Below are 22,211 nucleotides of genomic sequence, written 5' to 3'. Positions count from 1 at the left end.
AGGGCTGGCAACATAATACTTTCCAACGATTAACACGCCTGCTTATATATGAGGAATCCAAGAAACAAGAGAAGTCAAAAGACTTTCCAATAGTCACTTAGTTGTAGGCCCTGTGTTCTCATCCCCTGCTTAGATCCCTCTCCACTTGAAAGCCATGTTCCCTACACACATTGCCTAGAATCCAGAGTGGGAAGATGCCACTGAAATACATGAAACTACTTAGAGACATGACAGGGCATCATCAAGTGCTCCGATGAAATCCCTGGAAATTTAGGGAGGTGAAGCTGACTGGAGATGTGAATAAAGGGCCAGTAGGTGAGATGAGGCTTGAGGTTGGCCTTTGAGGCTCTTCAGGATGAAAGAAAATGGAGGAGGAATGGGCTCCTGCCGTGGTCCATCAGCGAGGACAGAGGAGCCCCAGTACGTGAGGGAACTATAGCAGGCAGGTCATCTCACCTCTCTTAGCCCATTTTATTCTCTCCTAAATGAGGAATGGGCACAGTTGTAATAACACAGAGAAATTTTATTCTCCAGAATCCCTCAAAAAATAAGCCTGTATTTACTAGAAAGAAATACCTTGATAAGCAAAAGCAGACTCAAGTACCAAAGGTATTCCAGTAACTGTAAAATAAGAAGAATTTGCAATTTTTTTGAGATGGAGTAGGAGAGTGAGCAGAGGGGAAAAAGGGAGAGGTGGGTCAAAATAAATGATAGAATGTGGTACCGAATATAATGTGACCCCCTTCTAATGATCTTTCGGATGCTCATTAAAGCATACCCCAAATCACACGTGCTTAGCGTGACAAGATTTCTTATGGAAACTGGCAGGGGATGGAGTTCTGCATCCCAGGTGGTCATGGGCAAAAACAGGTGAAGCATCAAGGATGCAGGAGACAATTGGCTTCTGTGCCCCACTGTACAGCCTAAGGGCTCTGAATTCATTTCCTGGGGCTGCCATTACAACTGACCACAAAATGAGTGGCTAAAAACAACAGAAATTTATTTTCTCACAGTTCTGGGAGCCAGAAATCCAAAATCAAGGTGTCAGCAGGCTCATGTTCCCTCTGGAGGCTCTAGAGAAGAATGTGTCCCGCCTCTTCCAGCTTCTGGTGGTTCAGCAATCCTTGGCACTCCTCGGCTTCTACCTGCATCTTTCCAAACTCTGCCTCTGTCATCACGTGGCCTTCTTCCCTGTGCGTCTCTGGGTCTCTCCAAATTTCTTTGTCTTTATAAGGACACCAGTCATTGGATGTAGGGCCCATTCTAATCCGGTATGACCGTGTCCTAACTTGATTACACCTGCAAAGACCCTATTTTCAAATAAGGTCACATTCACAGGGTTAGGACTTCAAGGTATCTTTTTGAAGGACACGATTCAACTCACACTGGTCCTGATATATCCTTGAATACTTTGTATGTGCTTTACTATGAGAAGCTCCAAGTAGCTATACAATAATTGAGCCATTAACTGACAGGCTTACAGAAATGAAGACAATCCACTTTCACCTGGTATCTTCATAGAAGGCCTTTGGCTCCTCTTTGCTGGCCCAGAGTGGGGAGTCATGGAGAGTGGAAGGGTAGAGTTGACAGATCCTTACACCTTCCCCAATCTGACAGTAGTTCCAGAGAAGCATTAGGTCCAGGTGACAGGGAAGATTCATCTGCTAGCAGGCACTCAAAGAGCACAATGCTTGGCCTGGCCTCAGGACTCCTCAGGTATCTCTCTGGGTACATAGCACACGTGAAGGCTCTCCTGCTCTGTTTCACCCCTCGCCCTTTCTCTTCCCCACTCCCATGTGGTTTAGGTCTGTGGATCCCAAGTATAGTTGGTACTTTCATCTCATACTACAAAAACATCCACCTCGTCATTACACAATTCTGAACGCATGCCATGGTCGATTACATTTTTACTTCTCAGTTGTAATTATTACAAAATCCTAATCATAGAACTCCCAATTCAATATACTGTCTGGTAACTTTAGGTCACGTGCCTTTCTCCTTGACCTAAAAAAACCCTTCCAATTTCCCTCTTCTGGGCTTGAGAGAGTCTGACGAGTTTTAAGGGCTCTTAGACAGCTTGTCTATTTCCCCACATCTCCTTCCCCCTCTGATACTAATACTCTTGCTGATCCACCACTCTTGCCCCATCTATTGAAGCCCGCCTTGGAACACTTTCAATATTCCCTCACTTAGCATCTCCATGGAACTCTCATAACTTGCTGTTTCAGCCTCTGCTGTTACCCTTATCAAACACACACACACACACACACACACACACACACACACACACACATTCTTTCAGCTGTGTTGTCAACCCCTTGAGGGCAGGATCTATGCCTCGTTCCTCTCTGCATGTTTTATAACGTTGAGCAGAGTATCTAACATATGGTAAGTTTGTTTAAAAAAGTATGAATATCATGAAATTAAACTTGGGAGGCTTCTCTTCCATCTTTTCAGGGCCCAGACTCCCCCGAATCACAACATTCTAAAGGCAGTGAAGCTCACAAAGAGACATGCATTTCATGTCTGGCTTATTCACATGCACAAGTATAACATCCTATTCATTCTAAGGAAGAGATTATGTTTATGGAGATAGTGTAATTCTTCCAGGAACGGGCCAGGATTGTGCTAAAGACCTGGTGGTACGAGAGAAACAACATACCTTTGTCTCTGCCATGAGGATATCAAGGAAGGAACTCAAGGAAGGAAACACACTTCAATGCTCATCTTAAAATGTGCAGCAGAGACCCGGCCCTATGCAAATGAGATGCAAATCTGTTGCTATTGAACAGAAATTGGAAAACTCCTACCAGGCTGAACTCCCTTTTCATATTTGAAAGAGGACTACTATGCTTACCGCACCCTTTTTGGGCTCTCTGGCCAGCTTCCTCTTACACTGTAACAGGCTTGTCTGAACAAGCTAACTTTTGAATCAAGGTGCTATAGACTGAATATTTGCATTCCCCCCAAATTCATATGTTGAATCTTAATGCCTCATCTAATGGTATCAGGAGGTGGGGCTTTTGGGAGATGCTCAGTTTGTGAGGGTGGAGCCCTCATGAGCAAGATTAGTGCTTTATAAATAAAGACGCTCCAGAGACATCCCTTGCCCCTCCCACTCCGTAAAAACCCAGCCAGAAGGTGCTTGTCTGTGAACCAGAATCTGCCAGGGCCTTCTTGGACTTGGACTTCCCAGCCTCCAGAACGGTGAGCAACAAATTTCTACTGTCTATAAGCCACGCAGCCTATGGTATTTTGTTAGGGCACCAAAATGGACTACGGCCTAAGGAGAGCAACAAGGCTTTCACAGCAGCCCCTCTAAATGCCGTGTGACTAAGCAAGTTAGGAATGATGGAATCTCTGGCAATGGGATCAGCTGCTTCCAAATTTGTGATTTTGTTTCCATTTTTCACAATACAAATACCTCCCTGATTTTTCAGGGTTAATTGAGCAGTTTGGAAGAGAATGTACCCTTTTTCAAAGCTGTCCAATGTTTTCCCCAAATATTTCCATTCCTTATTCTTACTTGATTTGCACATAATTTTCTCCTGAGCAGACAGCATGCTGTGTGCCAGCTGGACCTGAACTGCAGTAGGTTTGTTTCCAAGGTAGGTTCATGTCCAGAGCGTTGATAAAAGACCAAAGAAAACTGACCAGAAGATGATTTTCCAGGAATATATGAAGCAAAACAATCTAAATCTGGATTGTCATCATTACACATCGGGTGGTGGAAAAATTTTTAAAGCATAATGTCAAATGCAGATACTACTCTATGTCTAAAAATTTATTTTTCAATCTATATTCCCATGCCTCCATCTCCTTGCCCACTACCACCTACAGGAAGGGAGGGAGGGAGGGAAATTTGTAATAATTTGTTTTAAGACGAAGTAGTTCTGTTTGAATCCCCCAATCTTCACAGCACGTTATAAATATCACTAACTGCTTTGTAATTAATAATGTAAGAATTTATTTTCAATCAACAACACAAAATACTCCAAGCATCATCAGTGAGCCACTTTTAAGTTATCTGCTACCCAGTTCCTATCAAAACTCCTGCTGTTAAAAGCTATATAAACAAGCAAACAAGAAAATTCTCTGACTGGTACACAGCAGATCTCCTTCTGTTCTATCCTTCGACCTCTGGGAACTATATTATTTAAGTCTCTCACAAACGTGTTCTCCCTGAGTTGCAGTTTCACAATAAGGGAAATTCATCCCTGCATCTGTTATTAAAATCGTGTTGAGGTGAAGGATGTGGTCCACTGTCAGACGTGGGCCGTCTGTAAGAAATTTGCTTTGGAAATCAAGGGACAGAAAAGCTTAGTTTCATCTGGGGAAGTGGATTGGCTGTACGGAGAAATCTGACTCCACGTTTGATCTCTGAAGGCTGACGGCTTTTAACCCCCTCCCCTCCCCTTGTGCCCTCATTTGGGCCAGCTGATAACAAAGCGTCTGCTTTGGCACCTGCAGGAGATTAAGACAACACAGGGCTTCACCAGGCCCCACCTCTAACCACAGTGAAAACCCAGTCCAGCCTCCTGCTCTTCCTCTCTCAAGCCCTTCCGGCCTGCCGGAGAGACCTGCCGTGCTCTTCCCCGAGACCTCACTTACGTCAGTAACAAATCCTCCTATACGCTCTAGGTGTGCGTGGGCCATCACCAATGTCGACGAAAACAAATTCTGGGTCGGCGGGTGGGTTCCTCCTGCTTTGGCAGAGTGACCATCACAGCTACCTTCTGTCTGAAGTGAGGACTAGATAACGTGTATCTCCCTTTTGATCTCGACCACCATAAACACCAAATAACTGCGGCAGCCAGTGTGGGCTATTTGTGGACCCCTCCAAGTCAGGCAGATGGGCACCTGGTGGCTATGGACATGAACTCCCAGACCCAGTTGGAGACCCCTTCTTCATGCAGGCCTAGTGCCCTGGACTCCCTTGTCACACGAGTGCTTACCAGTGCTTACCAGTCTGACTCTCCAACAGACTGTAAACTCTGATAGACTGCCATTCCCAGCACCTAACACAGGGTGGGCGCTGAGCAAACATTTGATGAATGAATAACTGAAAGAATGAAATTTAGGTAGAGAAGCGATTTGCATAAAAGCAGGGCAAAGATTAATGTATCACAGGGGAAAAAAAAAAAGAGGTTTCTTCTGTAGCTTAGAAAATGAGAGATACCCAATAGAAATCCCAGCCTCTGATACTCTAGCACAGTTATGCTGCAGTGTGACATCTAATTGCTCAGGTCCTACACCACCACAGCCCCCCTTGCTGAAATACGGGCACAAATCACAATTTACTTCCCAAAAGTTAAACTTCATTAGATATTAGTTTAATTTAATGTTTTCCAGATTAATTCAAGATTAATTTATATCCAGGCATTTTGCACAGCCCAAGCAGTATCTCTCCTTTCTGTCATTTCTATCATCTCACAGACAGCAGAGAAAAGGAAAATGTATGGTGAAGAAGCACTAGGATGGAGTAAGTAGGGGGAGATTTCATTAAACTATTACATATCTTTTCCTTGAATGTGGAAAAAAAAAATATAAATTTGCCGGTGAGTAGAGTAGCATGCATATCAGGAAGTCGGGTAAACAAAAGCTTTGCAAACATGAGAAGTGTTTACAAGATGACCTGAGCTGAAAATCGGACACTGTACTTAACACTACATATTCTTCCTAAGTCTCATAATGTGTATTTATGCCAAAAGAATCTTTTATCCTTTGTTGCTGGGATTTGTTTTCAAACAGAATGAAAAAAAAAAAGATTGTTGATATTTGATAAGTCTCTTTTTGTGCATGACTGTCTTTTCCAGAATCACAGGGTCTTAGAGCTCAAAGAATTGGAGGTTGGGGCGGGGGGGCTTCCCCGGTGGCGCAGTGCTTAAGAATCCGCCCGCCAATGCAGGGGACACGGGTTCGAGCCCTGGTCCGGGAAGATCCCACATGCCGCAGAGCAACTAAGCCCGTGTGCCACAACTACTGAGCCTGCGCTCCAGAGCCCATGAGCCACAACTACTGAAGCCCAGGCGCCTAGAGCCTGTGCTCTGCAACAAGAGAAGCCACCACGATGAGAAGCCCGCGCACCGCAGTGAAGAGCAGCCCCCACTCGCTGCAACTAGAGAAAGGCCACGCACAGCAACAAAGACCCAATGCAGCCAAAAATATTTCAAAAATTTTTTTAAAGAATTGGGGGTGGGAGTGGGGGTGGGGGTAGGGCGCCCCCCAATCAAGCCCCATGGAATTCACACCATTTTAACACACTGCCCAAAGCTTAAAACAGGTCAAAGCACAACTGTGCTGGTAAAATTGGAGGCGGGATTTAATCCCTCCCCCACATCCCCCTCATTCTCAGGAGCTTCCACTCAAGTACTTCATCTTCAGTCCTAGAGCTCAGCAAACAGTCTAAAATGCACTCATTTAATCTGACCTCCCCATTCTACAGGTGAAAAAACGGAGGCAGCCAGGTCCAAGAGACTAGTCAAATTGCACTGATAAACTGTAACATATCCAAGTTAGACCTGAAACTGGGTCCCCCTAAAACCAAGTTCCCCTGCTGAGTTTATGATTGACCTCTCTATCCAGAACTTTATTCCCTTTCTCGTCGCGCCCCTGTTCCCCTCAGGATTGAGGAGTATCAAAGAAAAAGGGGGGGCTGAAACCCAGCAGGACCTTGTGGGGCCCTCTCAGGGACAAAAGCAGCCCCTCTGTGTCCCCTGTTTCTTATTTGTAGTAAAAGGTTTTAGTCTCCTAGACCTTCCTTGAGCTCCAAAGAGCAGACTTAAGCACTGACTAATTAGGGAAGTGCGGGAGTGCAGAAACAAAGGAAAAGCAGTTAAACCAGAAAAGTAATGATAACAGTTCAGCAATAAACAGACGTCGTTCCTCCTCAAGGAATAAACCTAACAACCTGACGCACTCTAATGCACATCTTTGAGTCGTTCTGCAGAAACTAAGATAGCACCCCTCCCCACCCAAGTGGGGGATGGTGACTACTTGCTGACCACAAGCACACAGACCCCAGACTGGTTGGAATTCGAAGTTTGACGATTCCGAAATTCCACCCTGTTACCTCACCACCAACCAATCAGAAGAAGGTCATGCACCCTGCAGCCCTCTCCCCAAGTGCTGCCTTTAAAAGCACTTCCCTGAAAGCTTACTGAGTGCGGAGCTTTTGAGCATGAGCTGCCCATTCTCCTTACTTGGCACCTTGCAAAAGGACACTGTAATGTCCTTAACCAAAACCCGGTGTTAGTAGATTGGCTTTGCCGTGAGGCAGCTTTGGTAAGAGGCCCCTCTCTGCCTTGACTCGCTGCTCCTCTGACCGCCCTGCACAGCACCCAGACCTCCTTGTCCACAAGGAAGTGACAGCCAAACTGACCGTCCAGGTCTGGACGGGTCTAACCAGGTAGAAACGGCCACAAAACATGACCCTGTGAGCAGAATGGCCAAGCTCCTAGGTAATGAGACTGTCTCCTGGTGACTCTTTTTTAATCACTAGTATCTTATTGTATTTCACTGTAGGTGGAGCTGCCCTTTCATTTCAGTTTGCCTAGTGTCTGGTGTGGCTGCCGTGGATTTGCCTCAACTCTGCTCTAGTTCCTTCTCAAGCCCACTCCTAGATCCTTCTCAGGCAGACCACCCAGGGTGTCGATGGACGTTAGTCTGATGCTAAAACCACCACTGCATGTGCTCGGTAAGTGTCACAAACTGAGAAGAGTGGCCCTGTGGGCTCAGCTGTGTGAGACGTGATTCTGGTGACTGCCCCTTGCTTCATGCTCCGTTCCTGGTCTTATTTCTGAGCTTCACTCTTCCCTGGAATATTCTTGGCACTATGGCTCTTACCTCCAGTACACAGACAGTTTCCCTATTGTTGTCTCTCAATCTGACCCAATCCATTTTTCATCTTCTAAAATGTCCTCAAATCTTCTGGTCTGCTGTCTGTTCCCTTTCCTTGATTTCCAGCATTGTTATGCCTTTGTTTACTTTCATTCATTATTTTTAAGCATCTTTTCAGGCACTTCAACAGGACGTAGGAGAACAGGGGAAATTATACCTATGCTCAGCTGTCCATCTTGAACGATGTTCCGGTATTTTGAAATCCTCGACTGGGATGCTAAAAGCTTCCACGGTTTAATGGAAAAATTAAAAATGTGTCCACACTCATGAAGTCATGTACCTTGCCAGCTTTGAGGACAGGTGAGGAAGACCACAGGTAAGGGATGAGCAAGCAGGCCAGCCCTGCTCACTTGGCCACTCCCTGACTTCCAGGTGGGTTAACACCCCACCTAACAGCCCCCTACATAGATAAGAGCCTGGCACCAGGAGGAGAAAGACCTAGAGGCTGCAGTCCTGACCAAGACTCCCAAAGATCAATAAATAATCACAAGGGAAGTAGAGATATAGGGGAACTCAGGGATCAGCTAGTTCAACATCTTATGTTGGCCCCTAGGCCCCATGAAACCCAGGGAGTTGAAGCTATTTTGTCAAGGCTACATCAGAATTAGTGATACACTCAGAACTTGAACCCAGATTTTCTATACCTAGATTATGACTTTTCTACCCTTCTGATTGTTTCTTTTTCTCCTTTTCTGTTTACTGACCAATAAACCAGAACAATTACCCTCACCAGTAAGTTCCTCTCCTCTGTCCACCCCTTTTGCCAACATAACTGCCTCTCTCCACATAACACTCAACAGTAGAGCTCCCCAGTGCTTTGTGACCACCTAGAGGGGTGGGATAGGGTGGGAGGGAGATGCAAGAGGGAGGGGATATGGGGATACATGCATAACTGATTCACTTTGTTATACATCAGAAACTAACACAACATTGTAAAGCAGTTAATACTCCAAGAAAGATGTTAAAAAACAAAACAAAACAGTAGAGCTCCCCATGCATACAAAATCCAAGATGGCAGGCTTACTTTTTGTAATCAGAGATGCCAGTATTACTCACTGACTACAGCTCAAGTGAATTCCGTAACTATTAAGCACCTAAGAAATAGAAAGCATTGTACTAAATGTTGCAAGAAATACTAGGATGAATACAAACAATTAAGACAATAGAGAGAAATATATATATAAAAAAAAAAGACCAATTATGGCCAGTTAGTCAATTCACTAGGGCACTGGTGAAAAAAGACAAGTGAGGCAGACATTACAAGTGCTCAAGGCACCTGGTCTTCACTCCCTGCAGGCATTTCTCAGTCGCCTTGCAGGTAGGTGGGTCCAGGTGACTCATTCTGGCCAACAGAGTATACATGTTATGTGTCACTTCCAGGCTGAGAGGAAGAGAAGCCCACAGATGATTCTCCAGATTCCCTTTCCTGCGCTGACAACTGAAGTGACTACTTGTTCCAATAGTGCAGCCACAGGATGGGGGAGGCTCTCTAAGCCTGGGGCCCCCAGTCTCTGGAGCAGTTTCCTGCCAACCCACGTGGGGCACGTAACAGAAGCCAGAAATAAATGTTCGTCCTTTTAAGCCACTGTAATTTTCGTTACCAGAGCATAATCTAGTCTACCCTGACTAACTAGAGAAGCCAGTGAGAGAAACTGAGAAGACAGCAAGGAAAAGAGATCACGGAAGTTAAAGGGCAGTGAGGGATCTGTCCCCGATTTAACAGGAAAAAGTCACTAGGATTTTGATCTTCATATGACAATCATTCCATCAACCCTTTACTCTTAAATACAGCTTCACTCTGCTTCAATAATTTCCTTGGATAAAAAAGCACGTTTAAAAATACCTCATTGCAAAAGTATAAATTTGAAATGTGATAAACAAATGCATATTGCAATCAGACCAAAATATTTACATGATGTACAACATTAAATAAGTAAACCATTAGAGTAGTCCTTTTGAATTGAGCAAATGGAGTCCAACAGAACAGCTGTTAATATTATCTCCCTCCATAAAGAGAAACCTTGACGACTCATTTAGAGCTTCATAAATTGTAGCCTTTTCCCTGCTGGGTATAAAAAGGGTTTTTCCATCCAGTCTGTTATTTGGTATACATGGCTAGACTTCATATGCAATGTAAGATCCTATCTGCCCATTTTGTCTCCTGGATCAGGAAACTCCCTGTCCACCCAAGCACCACGCGCCTCATCCAAGAAAACTCACTAAAAATAAAGCTGGAAAAAACACACGTCTTTTAGTGGCAATCTAACTCCTCCTATTTATTTCTTCATAGACCCAACTCCAAGATAGCACGCTTTCTGAATATACATAACGCATGACAGAAGAATCACAAGAAAGTAATTCTTAAGAGATAAATCATCTCAAAACAATTTAAAGTTTTTGTGTATTCCTCTGAAATCACATCCTTCTCCTTTTCTTGGCCTGAGATAGTGGCTTCTTTCTATTGGCTTTATCTGCCAAGCCCATTATCTTGGTGACAGTTCAGAACACCTGGCCTTATTCTCCAGAACTGTAAATGTTTCACTGGACTGCTCAAGTGAGCAGTCCTGGTTCGGACTTCCCAAGGAGTCTTAACTGAGAGAGCCCTTGTCCTATTCCCAGATCTGTAATATTTCTACCACCCAGACAAGCACCCTGTGAAGAGGAAGGGAAAGATTTGTCCACTGTCAGCCATTCGTCCCTCTACAGTATGGAGAATGTTTAAAGGGTAGCAATCAGTAATATTTCTGAGTGTCTTAATTACTTTGAAATTGTATAGGAAGAAAAGAAGAACAGTTGTGGCAGGTATACCATACCCTCTTTAATAAAGGCACCAATAATTCTCAATTATTAAGGGATCTATCATTCAGTTTAGAGCATGTAGGTGGGCACCATGAGAATATACAGTATTTTCAGGGATCTAGACTTGGGAAACTCGATTCACTGCCACAAACCCATGAGCAACCTTTGCTACTTACTAGTTTTCTGCAGAAATGAATTTTCACCAATGAACAGAGAAGCTGAAGATAAGAATAATAAATGGAAGGTGAGACATTAAAGGCCCCATGCCGAAGTTTCTATATATAGATCCTTAAAAGTTCAAGATCTTCATTTTAACTATCAGTAGCCAAGGCAAGAACAGGATTCTCTGAGGAGGCATTGACCAGATTAACGCAAACAGAATCATGCCATCCCTAATCTCCCATGTTTTCTTTGAAATGTACACAATAAACCAGATAAAATCAATGAAATCAACAGAACTTCTTATACTTTAATAACTGATACAACCACAGCAGGGAAAAATTGGCAGCACCTAGTAAACCTGAACTTGCACGTACAACCCAGTAATTCTACACCTAGGTATATACCCTACTATATATCCTAAATATATACCCATAACTTTTTCACAATTAAGAGAGATTATATAAGAATGTACATGGCAGCACTGTTTGTGAAAGCAAAAACTGAAACTACTAAAACCCACAAACAGGAAGTTGGATAATTCTGGAACATTCACACCTGGATTACAATACACATAAAAATGAATAAGCCATAGTTATACGTGTCAACATGGATGAATCTCATGAACTTACCAAAAAAAGGGGGCAGGTAACAAAATAATACGTAGAGCATAATTCCATTTTGCCAAACCCAGGCAAAATCAAACAATACATTGTTTAAGGTTACATACAATCACATACAGTAAAACTAAAAAGAAAAGCAAGAGAATAATTCACACAAAATTCATTATAATGGCTAGTTAGGGAGTGAGGAAAGAGGAGGGTGCAGTTTTGGAGGGACATATGGTAGGCCTCAAAGGAATTGGTCATCTTCTATTTCTTAAGTTGGGTAGTGGGCAAATGGGGTCCTTAATGTACATATGTTACATAGATTCCTTTGTACGTGACATAAAGTTCATACACAAATTATTAAATTTAGTGTGCATAAGAATTCCTGTTTAAAACATATATTAACAGGACCAGTTCTCAGGGAATGTGTTTCAGCAGGTCTGAGGAGTAAGGGGAGACCTCAGGTTCAGCTTTTTTAAACAAACATCCCAGGCGCACCTGCAGGTGGTCCATGCAGGGCCGTGGACCACCTTATGAGAAATACTAGATTGTTCTTCCTGAGTTATCAAGGTTTATACCAAAGGTTTATGGACTTTCTCAAATGAAATCTTATTAAAAAAAAAAAGTTTGTAAAAAGGGTCAAAACAAGGGGGTTTTGGTTAGTGTTGGGAAGGAGGCCCCAAGACTTGGTTTTGGTTCTTCCTCTCCCCACTCTGACTGCAGCCTTGGAAGCAGCTCTAGAAGTCCGTAACTCAATGACCAATGGCAGAAAAACGTCCAGTGTCAATCCCATTCAACATAATCAAAATAAAAAGAACCCATTATTTAGGCTTGACTATAAGACAAAGGCAAGCTGGGAAATAAACCTTGGGTATGTTTTAACCAGAATTTGTAAAATGTGTTTACCAATATGACTTGATTATACACACAATTTGCATATGTGAAAGCACCATGTCTAATACATAGTAGGTATGCAATACAGCTTAAGTGAATAGGTACCTGATTCATTCAGAACCTTCAATAAAATAGGATTTAAGGCAAGAGACATTATTCTGTGATTCCAGGTTTTGGGTGCAATTTACAACATAGTAATAGCCACAATTTCTTCCACTGGAATGCTTCCATGGAGGCAACAAAAGTAATGGATTTGTTAAGGTACCCATGGCAAACCACAGCACCCTGAACACCTGCTGAAAGAAAGAATTTTCTAGTTACAAATGTACTTTGAACATGCTGTCTAGAGCAGATCTACTCTGCATGAAACATGTAGCCAAAGTGAGAAAGGAATGGAATGGAATATTCAAATAGGGGAAAATAGGTGGGTGGCTACATATTGGTGTAAATGGAACATCATGTAGAGAAATGTGTTCTTTCTCTCTGAATTTACATTTTATACACAAATCATATAATTAATACTAGGCCATAAGCAAAACGTCATGAAATGGTTTTGGGGACAATTTGGTAAATTGTTGCCACGTATAGAGTCCCTCCCCACCAAATACTGGTCAAGACGTACATGATCTGTAATGGCAAAACGAACACAGAAGTTAGTATTCTGGGTGAAAACCCCCTTCTCCTCATAAGCCCATTGGTTTCTGTTGATTCTCTTGGCGGTCACTCAAGAGAAGCTGGCATGGGCTGTTGCCTAGCAACAGTATGCAATACACTTTTCTACCAGTCCATGGAAATGCTGTCTCTGGACCTCGTGCCATTCAGCACCATGGTTTTGTAGATGATGACGATCTCTTAGGAACTTTTCTTCCCTCCCTCCAAATGAATGCCTGAAGAAGGTTATTTTAACACTTACCCCATTATCACAAACACTGCACTTGACTTAACAATGACCAGGAAACAAGAAGGGACGTGCACTGGCAACGCCTAACTTCTCTGACCAATGAAAGAGGAACCAATAGGATCATACATCTTATTAAGAATGCAATATATTTTCTTTAAACTGTGACTGTTTCACACCACCCATAGTAATGTTTAATTAGTGCTGCCTATTGCCAGATGTAGCACTAAGTGTTTAGGATATCCTATCTCACAACACAAACATTGTTTCTCTCTTCATGGACCTTATTTGCCTATTCTTGAATCTTCCTAGAGGCTAAATGTTCACCCATAAAAATACATTCCAAACCCTGGTGTATTCCAGTTAAAAGGGAGGTCCTATTTTTTTAAAGCCAATAAATATTTTCAAGCCTAAATCAGATGACTAAAATCCTAGTTGGTCAAGGTCAGGTGAATCCAAGTTAGGAACTCCAGAAAATCAAGTCAGATGACCAGGAATCCTGTGTGAAGTACCATGCCCCACAGAAACGGTATCAAGAATTTTTTGACACTCATAGTCATGTCACACAACTGAGACTCTTAAATCCAAAACAAAGGATAAAGGTTTTCGTAGAAGATGTCTCTGAAAGGCCAGAAACTAACTTAGCAAGAGGTACGAGACAGACAAAGGACCAGGGCCCATCCTGTAACCTAGCATAGAGGCCCGAGGACACCCAGAGAACGTACTGAGAGCTTCATTCAAACATCTTCTAACCTATTCAGAAATATGTTCTAAAACCCTCCATAGAGGGAGGACCAAGAGACCATGACAACTGTTTGAGAACCCAAAGGAACTCTGGATACTTGAGCGTTCTTTAAAGAGCCATATCACTTAGGAAGAAAATATGTCCAATTTGAGGAACAGCAAGACAAAGCTACCAGCAAATGTTTGGCAGTAGAAAATAATGACAGTATTAAAGAAACACAACTATTGAGCAAAAGCATGAGGTACTAAGACCTCTAGGGAAGGGACAGGGGACACTGGGGTTAGAAGAACAATATTAGGACCAAACACCTAGTGATTGTCCTAGAAGCGTATATAATCTAATTTTCATTAGAAATAAATGAACAGATCTTGAGAAAGTGGCATGGTCCTCAAGTTCATCTAAATGGGAACCAGCCACTATGCAAACTTGTCACAAGGTGAACCTAAATCCACAGAGCCCGCCTGCCCATGGCAGCCTGGAGGGCATCTTCAGGGCCCTTTGACTGTGCTGGACCAGAAATGAATGAGACATTTTGTAACATTTCAGGAAAGGAAGTGGTGGGGGGAGGGAGAGAGCAGAGGGCAAGGAGAATTTCACCAGAAGATTGAATTATGAAGATTTTTTGTAAGTGTTCTAGCCTGATTTTCACCTTATTTAATCCCAGATAAATGCTTTCTCTCCAAATTTTTTAATTAAAAAATAAAACAGGCAATACAAAGTTCTCTGAAAATTTTTTCCCCTTCAGAAACAAAATAGACTAACAACGAAAAGTAACCCTATCGTTATAGTTACATAATGAGCAACTTCCTAAAAAGAAGAAAAAGACAGAGATTGAAAGAAAGAGAGAGCCCAAGGCAATTAAGTTTCATGTTCTTGGTTGACAGAAATCACTTTAGCGACAGCCGTACATGTACATAAATGCACTGGGGTTTTGTTTTTTTTCCAAAGTATCTTTTTTGCCTTTATTTTCCTCCAGAAGATGGTACAGAGGTGGTACTCAATTATTATTGCCTTTTCACTGACTGTCTGACAGTCCATCTGGGTAGGTGGTAACCAGGGTGTGGGCTGCAGCTAAAGCCCTCTTTGTTTTTTTGTTTTTGTTTGTTTATGTCTTTATTGGAGTGTAATCCCTTATCCCACCCCTCTAGGCGGTCACAAAGCACCGAGCTGATCTCCCTGTGCTATGCGGCTGCTTCCCAGTAGCCATCCATTTTACATTTGGTAGTGTGTATATGTCACTGCTACTCTCTCCCTTTGTCCCAGCTTCCCAGTCCACCCCCTGTGTCCTCAAGTCCGTTCTCCACGTCTGTGTCTTTATTCCTTCCCTGCCACTAAGTTCATCCGTACCGTCTTTTTAGATCCCATATATGTGCATTAGCATATGGTATTTGTTTTTCTCTTTCTGACTTACTTCACTCAGTATGACAGACTCTAGGTCCATCCACCTCATTACAAATAACTCAATTTCATTCTTTTTTATGGCTGAGTAATATTCCATTGTATATATGTGCCTCATCTTTATCCATTCATCTGTCAATGGACATTTAGGTTGCTTCCATGTCCTGGCTTGTAAATAGTGCTGCAATGAACATTGGGGTGCATGTGTCTTTTTGAATTATGGTTTTCTCCGGGTATATGCCCAGGAGTGGGATTGCTGGGTCATATGGTAGTTCTATTTTTAGTGTTTTAAGGAACCTCCATGCTGTTCTCCACAGTGGCTGTATCAATTTACATTCCCACCAACAGAAATGCACTGCTTTTAACAGCAAAAACAATGTATAATAAAACCTAAATGGGCTCATTTCTCAATGGTACTAACTGCCTACATGACCCACATATACTTGGGCCATCCAAGCTTAAATTACTGTCTCCCGCCACAAAAATGTCGGAATCGCCATCCCCAACACACCTCACACATTTTGCCTTTTTCAAATTGCAAGATGGGTCAACAGAGATGTCCTCCTTTTTAGGCCCCTGTGCAAATTTATCTCCCTCACCCGCTTCCTGAGGGAGCAGCGATCAAAATGTTGGAGTGCCTGAAACCATAGCCTCTGCAAGGAGTCAGCCAAATAGCCTCTTCCCCGGGGAGGGGACAGCTGGGGGAACTCCTAGAGCCTCGTTAGCCCTGAGCACGCCCTGCTAGCTGTGCTGAGTGATGGTGCTGAGCCCGTATGTGCCCTCCGTTCACTGAGGAACGACACGGATTCTCTAACAGAATCTTAATGGCTATGGTATTTTTTAAGACAATTCCTCATTGATGTGACTTTACTGGTAAGGCATTTTCTGCCCACCCTCCCTGCCACCAGAGGCTCATGGCACCCTGCTCTGCTTGATCACTTCTAGTTCCCCAGAGGTGACATTTTGGCTGCACCCCCATGCCTTTGCCCTGCAGTTGTGTCTTAAGGAGGCTTTATCCTCTCGTCCACTTGATAAACTCTGTTCTAAAAGATCTAACCCAAGCCTCTCCATCTATGAAGGCTCGCCAGCCTCTCAGGCAAAGCTGATCATTCGCTTGCTTGCATCTTGTCTATTTCTCTGTGGTGAACTCAGAGGGTATTTGTATTTGACTTTATTTCCCCACCAGACTGAGCCACAACTACTGAGCCTGCGCTCTAGAGCCTGCGAGCCACAACTACTGAGCCCATAAGCCACAACTACTGAGCCCACACAGTGCAACTACTGAAGCCCGTGTGCCTAAAGCCTGTGCTCCTCAGCAAGGGAAGCCACTGCAATGAGAAGCCCATGCACCACAATGAAGAGAAGCCCACATGCGGCAACGAAGACCCAATGCAGCCAAATATGAATTAATTAATTTAAAAGAAAAGAAAGAGATCTTCTTTAAGCCAGGAACTGTACTGTGCACTTTTACATACACAATCTCATTTGATCCTCATGCCAACGTAAAGAGTAAGCGTTATCACTGTCAGTGTACAAATGAGTAATCCAAGGCTCAGAAAGGATGAAGGGACCCTCAGCCAAAAACACGTAACTAGGAAGTGAAGGGCCGGGGTCAAAATCCACATCTTCCGATTAAAATGGGAGGTCTGTTTTCACATCAGAGGTGTCTACACTGCACTCTACTACCTGCAGAAAGGTTCATATATAGTAAGAATAACACCGCGTAAACCATGGTTTATATTTCATCTTTAACATCTTTTCACATGATTATAATTTAATAGCACCAACTCACATTAGTCACTTAAAGTTTCTGTCCTACTGGGCAGCAGACAGGGTGGAGAGGAGGCTGGAAAGCCTGGCATCAATATCCCCCCACCTTCATGGGCAGCTGACACCTTACAATCGTTACTGGGTCTCCATGTGACTATGGTCAAAAGAAGAAGAAATGTTACTGGAGTTAACTGTGAGGTGGCAGCTGAATGAAATAAGGACTGGAGAGTGACTCCAGCAAAACCAAGCGAAGGGTTTTAACGATGGACACATTTTTCAATGAGACGAGCTTTTCCCAGGCCCTACTGGGTGTTTCTTTGAGCTATCATGGTGAGTCATGGGTTTGACAAAGCCTTCCCTCACAACTTTGAGGCATTAGGAGGTTGTAAGAAAACTCACACTTGTGGTGGAGATCTGTTTTTGAAGTTGTACAGAATTACCAATTAATGAGTTCTTGCATTATTGTTTTATAGCTGGGGGCATCTGGATGAGAACCACAAAAGGACCAGGGTTTGTACATCATGAATTCTAACATCCCGAGATGTTTCTCGTCTCACTGTCACCTACTCTGTTTGCCTTTGTTTCTGGAGACCTGATAACTCCAACTAATAGGCTGATTAGCAAAATCTTTCATTCTTCTCAGGTAACTTTTTAAAATTATTATTACTGCAGATGCATCAAATCCTCTAAGCAAGGCTACAGAGGATTTGGGCTGTCTGTCTGTAATAAGCTCCTCTAGGCAAATACCCATGTGCCAAGCTGTGGGCAGACATGGAATTACAGAACAGATCACAAGTTCTGAAAACTATTTTATTGGTTGTAAACACACTCTCAGAAAGGAAAGGCAATTGGTCAAGATATAAAACTCAAAGAGTCCGCTTGGCACCTGGCAGGTAATAATGCTCTAAAAATATTTCCCAAGTAAAAAACGCTGTTAATAAACCCTGTACCATGACATCAGTTGCAATGTTATTCTATCAAGTTCCTATATGATATAGAGAATAGATTTACCTTTTTATTCAGAATAATTTTTAAATGTGCCTAAAAATATGGAGTACAACAAATAACCATATTCCCACCACTCAAAATTAATCAATGGTAATAGTTTGTCACACTTAACATTTTTTTTTTTTTTTTTTGCTGTATGCGGGCGTCTCATGTGGCCTCTCCCGTTGCGGAGCACAGGCTCCGGACGCGCAGGCTCAGTGGCCATGGCTCACGGGCCCAGCCGCTCCACAGCATGTGGGATCTTCCCGGACCAGGGCACGAACCCGTGTCCCCTGCATCGGCAGGCGGACTCTCAACCACTGCACCACCAGGGAAGCCCCACACTTAACATTTTTTGATAAAAGAAATCATAACTAACATTTATTGAGGGTTAACCATGTCTAGTTAGTATTCCAGGTTCTTTACATACATTAATTTGATTAAATCTTACAAAAACCCTATGAGAGAGGGTTGTTATTATCTCAGTTTTACAGAGAAGAAACTGAGGTGTAGAATTTTAAGATCACGCCAAGCCACAGAGATTTAAGAGGCCGTATTAGTTCACCAGAGCTGCCGGAACATCGTACCAAAGATTAGGTGGCCTAAACCACAGAAATTTATTAGCTCATAATTCTGGAGGCTAGAAATCTGCAAGCAAATTGTCTACCAAATTGGTTTCTCCTGAAGCCTCTATCCTTGGCTTGTAGACAGCTGTTTGCTCCCTGTGTCCTCACATGGTCTTCCCTCTGTGTGTGCCTGTATCCTAATTTCCTCTTCTTATAAGGACACCAGCATACTGGATTACGACAGACTCTAATGACCTCATTTTTAACTTAATTACCATTTTTTTAAAGTTCTTGTCTCCACATACAGACACATTCTGAGGTACGGGGAGTTAGGACTTCAACATATGAATTTCGGGGGACACGAGCCAGCACACAACCGAGGCAGAGCTGGCATTCATTCCCAAGAAGCTGTGACCTTGCTGTCCACAACACAGCTGCCTCTGATAACAGTGAAATCCCATCACACACTTTCTGACACCCAGTCTCCCCTTCCCAGCCCCTCCTCACACAGGCAGCACCATCACAAAATCCATGTTTCTTTTAGAAGTTACCCTATATAACATGCATCCTTAATTTTACATTTTTTTAAGTTAACATATCTCCACCCTCTCCCAAACAAGGTAAGAATCTTAAAATGTCTTAACTTCTCTCCAAATAGCATCCCATGTTCACATCTTTCATGTAATTGATGTCTAGTATCTTAACCGTCATTTTAACCATTTCCCCCCCCAAATCAGTTAATAGTGCCACTGTTTATTAGCCATTATGTATTTGGGCTGACTTGGCAACATGTTTGGTTGATTTCTTTGGTCATGACTTCTTCTTGCATTTGAGCTCATTTTCCTCATCGCTGAAGTGTCTGCATGAGTATTTCTTTCAATGAGGGTCTGAAAATAGGAATGTGCTTCATCTGTGTATATCTGGAAGTGTCTTCATCACTCTTAGTACACTTTTAGGTTAAGTTATTTTCCCTTAGTGCTTAGGTACAGGATTCCAGTATTTTCTAGCATCCGTTGTTCCTGGTAATTAACTCCTATAATTTTAATTGCCATTTGTTTCTAAATTTGAGAGTAACCTGTCTTTTCTCCCCGGTGTCTTTAAATAAATGTTTTCCCTCTTTTTACTTTTTTTTTTTTTTTTTTTTGCGGTACGCGGGCCTCTCACTGTCGCGGCCTCTCCCGTTGCGGAGCACAGGCTCGGGACGCGCAGGCTCAGCGGCCATGGCTCACGGGCCCAGCCGCTCCGCAGCATGTGGGATCCTCCCGGACCGGGGCATGAACCCGCATCCCCTGCATCGGCAGGCAGACTCTCAACCACTGCGCCACCAGGGAAGCCCTTCCCTCTTTTTTCTTAAAGTTCTGCAGTTTAACTATTATGTGTCTATGGTGTCTTTAAATAAATGTTTTCCCTCTTTTTTCTTAAAGTTCTGCAGTTTAACTATTATGTGTCTAGAGATAGATTTGTTTCTATTTACCTTGCTTGGGACACATGTATTTTTCCCATTCTAGAAAACTCTCCATCATTACTTCTTCAGTGCTCTCTTTTCTATTCTTTTTATTTTATTGTTCTGTATCTCTAATAGGAAAAGTTGTCATTTCTCATTGTATCTTCTCATCTTCCATGTCTCTTAACTTATCTTCATTTTCTCCAACTCTTTATGTCTCAGTAGTGATTTCCAGGTCACTTCCTGCAACACTACTATCTGCTTTACTTCACGAGTCCTCTCCTCCTGTGTATCTAGACTATTGTTTAACCTACAGGGCAAACATTTCCTTCCAAGGCATAAGTTCTTTCAAAAATTCTCACTTCCCAGCATCCTGTGATAAGCTAACGTTCATTTCAAACAGCTCTGTTCATAAAGCTCATGACGCTATAGTAAAATGTTTTCCCCAGATGCAACAACAACAGTAAAAAAAAAAAAAAAAGTCCAAAACCTTACTGCAGTAGTCATTTTTAAAGCAGTTCATAGATTATCTATTATATGCATTGCGCTCACCGAGAATCTGCACTGAGAACGGCAGTATGGGAAAGCAATGCGTTTCCCAGAAATGGTAATGAAGTGCAGCCAAAATAGAGATAATTATTTTAATTAATGGTAATGATTTTAACGGTTGAACATTTTAACTAATTAATTATGATTGATTGCTTGTTACTAATCAAGGAATATGATTCAAAGTTGTAATTGAAAAACCAGGAGCAATGGGTTCTGCAGAGAGCATGTCACAACCCTACTGGCATCAGGAGCGTAACTTTTGCCTTGAAAACTGCTTTCGGGGGCATTCCAGTCCTTTTCCTTTCATTTATTCCTTAAGATAAACTGCTAGGGTGTTGATTTTAGTTCCATGTTTAGGATCCTTTATCAGAAATGGGATACAAAATGTGAAAAGTGAATACATTTGAAGAAATACATGTATTATTTTTACAGTTACAGATTTTAATACCATATTATTCGTCTAAATTTTATTCTTGTTAGGCTTCAAGTCTAAGCATTCTTTCTTCAGATAAAGACTCTAGATACAAGAAGCTACCCAACTGGACTATTCAGACCATATGAATTTTTTTAATAGCATACTGCCTGAGAATTAGTTTACCAGTAGTTTTATGTTTAGTACTTAGACATTGGATGGTTAAACTTTTTAAAATCTGACAAACTAAAGATATCACAGAAAGAACTCCTGAGAGCAGAGAATTAAACTTCTCTTCACTCTTTATTCTTCTAATGATTCTATCGAATTGAGGCAAATCAGTATCTCAACATAACCTGGGATTCATCTTGTGATTTACTAGTAATTCATTCTGCATTAGTAAGGGGTACCTTACTATGGTAAGGTGGCTATTTTCATCCTAAATAATCCTTTTACCATGAGGAAAAAGCCATGCTGTCTCACTTTTATTTGGTAGATAAGGAGAGCTGGAGGAAGGGACAGAAGGAATCGTAGAGTGAGAAGCGGGCGTGGCCAGTTTGGAAAAGGGCAGAAGGTCCGTGTAGCCGTGGTACACAGTGTAAGGACAGCAGACTGGCAAGAAATGAGGCTGGACGGGTAAGTGAAAGCCAAATTGTAAAGTCTTGTTTGTCATACTAATTAAAGAGCCCTGTGGACAAGAGGAAATACTGGAGCTCAGGGGGAGGGGGGGGGGGGGATGACATAATCAAATGTATTTTAAGGAAGGTCATACTAGTGCACCTGCTGGAAGATTGCTGGGGATGAGGAAAAAGTCAGGAAGGATGCTGTCCCCAGAGTCCAGATGACAAACAATGAGAATTTAGACTAAAGCAATGACAGGGGGCATCTCTGGAATAAGAGTGCCTGGATTTGGTTAGCAATTTACTGTATGTGTGTATGTATGTGTGTTTGTAATTAACAATTAAATGCATGGTGACTATGGAGGAGGTTCAAGCTTGAGGGAAAGGATTGAGCTCAGTTTGGAACATGTTAAAATCGAGGTGTTGAGGACACCAGTTACTTCATGTTGTATCCACTTCTTTC

This window comes from Aethalodelphis obliquidens, unplaced genomic scaffold (genome assembly GCF_003676395.1).
Source record: "Aethalodelphis obliquidens isolate GAN/ISIS:26980383/991018 unplaced genomic scaffold, ASM367639v1 scaffold33, whole genome shotgun sequence".
NCBI classification, from domain to species: Eukaryota; Metazoa; Chordata; class Mammalia; order Artiodactyla; family Delphinidae; genus Aethalodelphis; species Aethalodelphis obliquidens.
Note: the sequence above shows the minus strand (reverse complement) of the source record.